Source organism: Zingiber officinale, chromosome 3A (genome assembly GCF_018446385.1).
Source record: "Zingiber officinale cultivar Zhangliang chromosome 3A, Zo_v1.1, whole genome shotgun sequence".
In the NCBI taxonomy this organism is placed as follows: Eukaryota; Viridiplantae; Streptophyta; class Magnoliopsida; order Zingiberales; family Zingiberaceae; genus Zingiber; species Zingiber officinale.
Window position 1 is genome coordinate 55,000,048 of NC_055990.1, and position 8,774 is coordinate 55,008,821.

Genomic DNA, 8,774 nt, shown 5'->3' on the forward strand with positions numbered 1-8,774 from the left:
CTTGTCCTTGGACTTGGGTTTTTGACCCTTAAACCCTAGAGATGACTTCTCCAAGTTCTTAAGAGCCTTTTCCAAAGTATCAAGTCTTGACCTCAAGACTTGATTCTCCTTCTCTAATACCTCAATTTTTAATTTTTTATTTATCTTTGAGGTATTCCTAGGCATATGTCTAGTTGTTTTGGGATTTCTACCTAGGTTCTCCTTAGCCTTAGATGAGTTAATTCTAGGGTTGGCATTTCTAGTATTATCCTTACCCAAGCTAACATGTTTAGCACCTAAGCACATATATTGATTCCTATAATTAACATGCTTATCATTATTAGCAATTGCAATAAAACTACTAGCATGCATCCTACTAGAATTGCAAGAATGTGCCTTAGAGATTACCTTAGGGTTTGCCTTAGCTCCCCCTATCGATGTGCTCGGTCTCTTGTCCTTGTGAGATTGCCTCCCCCTTGGACATTGACTCCTATAGTGTCCCCGTTGCTTGCATTGGAAGCACACCACGTGCTTCTTGCTCTTGCATGTCGGGACTCCGGCTTCCTTGACCTTTGGTGCCGGTGGAGTCTTTCTAACCCTCTTTGGACACTTACTCTTGTAGTGCCCAAACTTCCTACACTCAAAACACATTATGTGTAATTTGCTTGAAATCACAGTGTTTGAGTTACCTAGGGTTGTGGATGTAGATAAGCTTTCTTCTTCATCCCTTCCGGAGGTAGATGCCCCTTCTTGCTCCGATCTTGAACAAGAGCACTCCTCCTCTTCTTCCTTGGATGTTGAGTAGCCCTCAACTCCCAATTCGCTTCCTCCATGATGTGAGCTACTTGGCTCACTAGGCTCCTTTTCATGGAATTTTGCCAAATTGTTCCACAATTCCTTGGCGTTGTTGTACCTATCTATTTTGCATAAAACATTATTAGGTAAAGCAAATTCAATAATTTTTGTTACCTCGTCATTGATTTCGGATTGTCGGATTTGCTCTTTCGTCCACTCCTTCTTCTTGATAGGTTTTCCTTCCTCATCCATCGGAGGGGAAAACCCTTCTTGTACACAAAACCAATTTAACATATTAGTCCTAAGAAAATACATCATCCTTACCTTCCAATATGTGAAGTTGTCGTGAGACTCGTAGAAGGGTTGAATCGTGACATCTTCTCCATAGAGATCCATCTCTAGCCCGTGCTCCCCCGGGTGTTGATCCGTCAAAGAGCGGCCTCGCTCTGATACCACTTGTTAGGATCCTTCGTACGGAGGCTAGAGAGGGGGGTGTGAATAGCCGCCCCAAATTCTCGCGTTCTTCCTATAGTTAGGGTTAGTCGCAGCGGAAATACAAGGAAGAAACTAAGGAGAAGAAAAACAAACCGATGTAACGAGGTTCGGAGATGAACTCCTACTCCTCGGCGTGTCCGTAAGGTGGACGAAGCCTACCAATCCGTCGGTGGATGAGTCCCCGGAGAACCGGCTAATACAATATACTCCTTCTGGGTGGAGAAACCTCGCCACAATGTTTCTTGCACAAGCAAGATAGGAGTACAAGAAATACAAGTAGAAAGACAAGAACAATGTACAAACACTAACTCGCCTTCTCGTCGACTGCCTGTGAAGCAACAACTTCTCGGACAACAGCAGCAGCTGACCGTCGACTGGAAGCTCACACGAAGCTTACTGGGGAGAGCTCAAACAAAGCTCAGATCGCAAGCAGCAGCAAGCTTGAAGAAGGACAGAATCAAAAGCTTCTTATCCCTGTAGCCCTCGACCTATTTATATCACCTGTGCCTGCGAAGAACCTGCAACGAAGACAGACGACGCAGAACCTGGCCGTTGTGACTCACAACGGCTAGATCCAGACCGATCAGGCTTCACCTTGATCGGTCTGGGCCTTGCCTGATCGGTCGTGGGGACCGATCAGGCCCTGTGCTGATCGGTCCCCAGACCGATCAGAAGGCTTCACAGAGAGTTGCCCAACTCTCTGTGTGGAATCTGATCGGTCCCTGGACCGATCCCACCTTAGGTGGTAGCGTCCCTGATCGGTCCCGGGGACCGTTCAGGCTCCATGCTGATCGGTCCCCAGACCGATCAGTAAGCCCACAGAACCATGATCGCCTTCTGTTTGTTATCTGATTGGTCACCAGACCGATCAGATACACAAACGTATCACTGGATCGGTCTGCGGACCGATCCAGAGCTTGGTTTTTGCCCAAACCAAGTCCCAAGTCTCCCAAACCAACATCCGGTCAACCTTGACCTATTGGTACATCATGCTTAGCGTCTGGTCACTCCCTTGACCTGCTAAGACTCCCCACCAAGTGTCTGGTCAATCCCTTTGACCCACTTGGACTTTTCTCTTCATGTCAAGTATCCGGTCACTCCCTTGACCTACTTGACCTTCTCAACACCAGATGTCCGATCACCCTTGATCAATCTGGATTTTCCCTTGCCCGGCTTCACTCACCCAGACTTTCACCTGGCTTCACTCACCAGGATTTCCACACTGCCTAACATCCCAGTTAGGACTTTCTCACTGCCTGGCTTCACTCACCAGGACTTTCCCGAATGCCTGGCTTCACTCACCAGGACTTCCACTTTCACCTAGCTTCACTCACTAGGATTTTCACCTGGCTTCACTCACCAGGATTTCCCGACTGCCTGGCTTCACTCACCAGGACTTCTCCGACTGCCTGGCTTCACTCACCAGGACTTTTCCCCCGTGCCAAACTCCCTGTTTGGACTTTCCCCGTGCCAAGTCTCCATACTTGGACTTTCCGCGTGCCAAGCTACCTGCTTGGACTTTTCCCCGTGCCAAGTCTCCGTACTTGGACTTTTCCAGTGCCAAGTCTCCATACTTGGACTTTTCGCGTGCCAAGCTCCCTGCTTGGACTTTTCCCGAATCAGGTCAACCAAGTCAACCTTGATCTAAGGTTGCACCTACAATCTCCCAAACACCTATTCTTGTCAAACATCAAGAATACAACTCTCTTCTCGTCAAACATCGTCAAACATCAAAACACAACTCGAGTCAGGTCAACCTTCAGTTTTGTCTGAAATTTCAGCTGGAGTTGGTGTTTTGGATTTCTAAAGGCTTGAAACTCTCCAAGACATTGTTGGTGCAATGGTCAAGGGAGAGTTGACCTTTCGGGGGAGTTTTTTACCTATTGGTCAAGGGGAGTTGACCTTTAGGGGGAGTTGTCATGAGTGATATGGGATTATCACTAAATTGACTATCGACATTAGTATCAAGGGAGAAATTAAGGGTTTCAATGAAAGGTATGGGACTTTCATTAGGAAGAAACTCTTGACCTTGATTCCCTCTTTTTGATGTGTGTCAAAAAGGGGGAGAGATGTCCCAAGGGGGAGAGTGTAGGTTTTGGAAGAATGTTCAAGGAAGAACATTGGAAAACCTAAGTTAGGTTATCGGGTTAACCTAACTTGATTTTGGATTTTGTCAAACATCAAGAATACAACTCTCTTCTCGTCAAACATCGTCAAACATCAAAACACAACTCGAGTCAGGTCAACCAGGTCAACCTTGACTTAAGGTTGCACCAACACCTGCTTGGACTTTTCCGAGTCAGGTCAACTCACCTCGGGTCAACCAGGTCAACCTTGACCACGGGTTGCACCCACAATCTCCCAAGCTTGTATCCTTTTAAAACATCAAGATACAACTTTTCTGTTCACGTCAAACATTGTCAAACATAACTCGTCAAACATCAAAACACAACTCGAGTCAAGTCAACTCCAGTCTGGTCAACCAGGTCAACCTTGACCTAAGGTTGCACCAACAGGGACGACTATGGGAGCCCAACCTAAGGACAACTGAGAGTCCAGCACAGTGCCATTGATAAAAGTAAAATACTTGTTATCTTTTAATACTTCTAATATATAATGCCTCGGCATTTTAACAAGCACCTTGTGTGCCAAAATCCCTAAAGTCTTGACTTTGGAATCTACTTAAGGCCTTGGCCTTTTTCTTTCTTTTCTTTATCTTTCTTATACTTGTTAATACTTCTAATAAAAGAATGCTTCTTTAAAAAGTGAAATGTTTAAACAAATTCTAACTTTGAAATGCATAAACAAAAATCTGTATACTATGTTAATCAAAATTCTGCATATTATTCTAATCAAGATTCTGCATTCTAAGCTACACTATCTCTGCATACTATGCAAACATAAAATCTACACTATAAGCTTAATTAAAATCTGCACTATAAGCCTACATAAAAATTTACACTATAAGCTTAATTAAAATCTGTACTATAGGCTTAATTAAAAATCTGCACTATAAGCGCTTAATTAAAATCTGCAATATAAGCTCTACATAAAACTCTGCATTATAAGCTTAATTAAAATTTGCACTATAGGCTTAATTAAAAATCTGCACTATAAGCTTAATTAAAATCTGCACTATAAGCTTAATTAAAATCTGCACTATAAGCTTAATTAAAATCTGCACTATAAGCTTTCAAAAATATCTGCCTTATAAGTTTAATTAAAATCTGTACTATAAGCCTACATAAAAATCTGCACTATAAGCTTAATTAAAATCTGCACTATAGGCTTAATTAAAAATCTGCACCACAAGCTTAATTAAAATTTGCACTATAAACCTACATAAAAATCTGTACTATAAGCTTAATTAAAATCTGCATTATAAGCTTAATTAAAAATCTGCACTATAAGCGCTTCTCATGCTTCGAACTCAAGAAGAACAAAGGTCCGAAACTACTCCTACTGCAGGTGAGAAGCACTTGCCTTGATTCTTGGACTCACAACCGAACAAAAAGGGCTTCTAGGACCTTGGCCGACCGCCGGAGATGATGCCCTAACTCCCTTTCGTTTTCTGCCCGAGCTCCGCCATCGTACGCAGAAGAGAAGGAGAGAATGGTTTAAGTCACGGGAAAACAGAGCATCAACTTATCCTTTTTTATAACTTAATATTTCTGTTAACTCCTTAAATAAATTCGCTACCTTTTCTAAACAGACAAATTCAACATCAACTTATCCCTTTTATAATCTAATATTCTGCTAACTATCTTAAATAAATTCGCTACCTTTTCTAAACAGACAAATCCAACATCAACTTATCCCTTTTATAATATTCTGTTAACTATCTTAAATAAATTCGCTACCTTTTCTAAACAGACAAATCCAAGATCAACTTATCCCTTTTATAATCCAATATTCTGTTAACTATCTTAAATAAATTCGCTACCTTTTCTAAACAGAAAAATCCGTTTGCCCACTTGGTCAGCCAGGTTTTGACCGAGTCAAAGGTTGTGGGTTTAATTCTCGGCTTGGACATTTTTTTGTCGAAACTTCCTTCGTTTAGTAAAAATACCAAACGACCTCCAAAAATTACATAAAAATACTCTAAAAATTTCTAAAAATCTCTAGAATATTTCTAAAATATTTTTAAATATTTTAAAGAACTTTTAGAACTCCTAATGAGGAAAATTGGGTCGTTACAATCCCCCATACCTTATAAAAAGTTCATCCTCGAACTTAGAATAATTCTATAGCATGTTCTCTACCTTGTACATGCATTAGTTAGCGTCCATAATCTAATGTACTAAGGAAAACCACATCAAAGGTATCTTAGGACCTCCTAACCTACTTTCAATGAACATAAGCATAAGTAGTGACATAAGCATGACAACATAAACGTAAGCATGGTAGATGAACTAAACATAATGATAGACTCGATCACAAGCATGTCCATATGCATAGGCAAGAACATAACATGAACATAACGTGGACCTAAACATAAACGTAAATATAAATATAACATGACTTGAACATACTTGCATGCATACTTATAAACATACTATTGTGGTGGCCTAGTTGCACTTAGTAGTACCGTAACATAAGTTGTTGATCAGACAACTATCCTAGCGCTAAGTTGGTAAGGGTCTGAACTTAGGACCGGAGTTCCCCTTTATTCTGGCGCGCTCACCGGGCTTAGGTCCTCGGATCATACCACCATCCCAGAATATATATTGTTTGATTCTGGCGCGCTCACTGGGCTTAGGTCCCCAGATCATACCACCATCCCAGAACATATCTTGTTTGATTCTGGCGCGCTCATCGGGCTTAGGTCCCCAGATCATACCACCATCCCAGAACACATCTTGTTTGATTCTGGCGCGCTCACCGGGCTTAGGTCCCCGGATCATACCACCATCCCAGAACACATCTTGTTATGTAAAAGAAACTAAGCAGAATTCTTAACTTTATAAGCACTTCTAAACATCTCCCTATTCTGTACATATAATCTAATACTTATAAGGATTTCTCTTTACTGTAAAGAATAAAGGAAAGCATACTAAAAATTAAATACTTTCTTACTTGAAGACGGCAAGGTTAGTGCTGATGTGTGATGTTGGAGAATAGGAACTGCTCTGATACCAACTTGTAACACCCAACCCTCCTCACTACTAGTCCGTGAGGGAGTGGAGCGCTACTAGACTACTAACTTTACTTAACTATCCTTGTTCACATGTTGATAGAAATTCCTAAAACTCTCGGAGAACTCAAAACATACAATTAACTAACAGCGGAAGACTAAATGACTCATCTAATACATTCTACTCAACTCTCTGTTAATAAATTCTTATGCTAAATCCCAAGGCTTCTATAGTCCAGGCATCACACATCCATCCACACCTCCTTGTCGCCTTCCTTTACTATGGCTTTTCCTTTCCTTTATCTACAGTAAGAGGAAATGCATCTATAAGCAAAATTGCTTAGTAAGCGCTATCTAACTCACAAAATCTCGATATGCATGTACATATATCTATAACATGATCTAACTGATTACTTACTGAAGACTACTCATGCTCATCTACTAATAAAAGAACAAGACATGCTGAAATGCTAAACATGTAAAGCTACTCATGCTCAGAAAATAGCAAAGAATAGTAAGCTAATCTAAATAGCATGCTAGCATAAAAGAAAACTCAACTTGCTGATTTTAAAACAAAGTGAAACTTAATTCATCTGTTCTAAACTTATTCTTTAATTCACTTGTTTAAAACTTATTCTTTAATACTTTATACTTATGTAAAACTTGCTTTACTTGTTCAAAAACTTATACTTATAATACTTCAAAATAGTAATCAACTTCTCTTGGGCCCGGCAACTGTACTTGCTTTTACTTTTGTAACGACCCGACCCATTTGGCGGCCCATTTGGCGACTCTCGGGTCGTCAACCATCGACCGTCGGTCGTGCCATTACTACTAGATTATCTAAACCTAGGGATGACTATGGGAGCCCAACCCAAGGACAACTGAGAGTCCAGCACAGTGCCACTGATAAAAGTAAAATACTTGTTATCTTTTAATACTTCTAATATATAATGCCTCGGCATTTTAACGAGCACCTTATGTGCCAAAATCCCTAAAGTCTTGACTTAAACGAAATACAAGTCCTTGGAGGGAAAATTGATGGGGAAACCCAGGTCGATATCATCCTCCAAACGCTGCCCAGAAGTTTTGAGCATTTTCACCTGAACTATGATATGAATAAAAGGATGTATTTATTGGCAGAACTTCTAACAAAACTTCAGGCAGCCGAAGGGTTATTTCGTCAACATTCTCAAATTCACTATGCTGAAAATGGTTCTACTTCTAAGCCGAAAGGCAAGAAGAAGAAGAAACAAAATGGTTCAGCAAAGAAGGTGAATAAAACTCAAGGTGTAGGACAAAAAGCTGGAATAAAGAAGCCGAAGGGCAAGTGCTTTATTTGCAAGCAGACTGGACATTGGAAGGCGGACTGTCCTCGTAGGAAACAGAACAATAAAGGTATATCTCATACTCTAGTAGTTGAAACATGTTTAGCGGCGTTATCTACCAGCACCTGGTGTGTAGATACGGGAGCCACTGATCATGTCTGCAATTCTTTGCAAGGGTTCCAGGAAACCCGGCGACTATTTGATAGAGAGATAACTGTCTACATGGGCAATGCTACTAAGGTGGCGGCTGTTGCAGTGGGAGACATCTACTTATCATTTGATAGGAATAGGAAATTGGTTTTAAGGAATTATCTTTATGTACCAAGTTTTAGAACAAATTTAATTTCAGTTTCTAAACTGTATTTGGATGGATATTCAGTTTCCTTTAGTAACAATGTGGTTATAAAGAGAAATAAAGTGATTATCTGTTCCGGTGCATTGGTTTGCAATTTATATACTTTAAATCCAATTTCTCCCACAAAGTAAAATATGGAAATTAATAACACATCTTCTAACTCTAATAAGATAAAAGAACCTTCGGAAATGAACCAAACACATCTTTGGTATCTAAGGCTTGGTCATATTAACTTAAGTAGGATTCAAAGGCTTGTAGCCGATGGACTCTTGGGTCCATTAGAGTTGGAAAACTTTCCAACGTGTGAATCCTGCTTGGAAGGTAAGATGACCAAGAGACCTTTTATGGCCAAGGGGTATAGAGCCAAAGAAGCGTTAGAATTGGTTCATTCTGATTTGTGTGGTCCTATGTCTATCCAGGCTAGAGGTGGCTTTGAATATTTTGTCTATTTTATAGACGATTATTCAAGATATTGATACATTTACCTAATGCGCCGCAAGTCTGAGTGCTTTGATAAGTTCAAAGAGTACAAGGCTGATGTGGAGAAACGTCTAGGTAAAAGTATCAAGACACTACGGTCTGATCGTGGTGGAGAATACCTCTTAGGAGAGTTTAGGAATTACTTATCAGAGGCTGGGATTCAATCCCAATTATCCGCACCTGGTACACCCCAACAGAATGGTGTGAC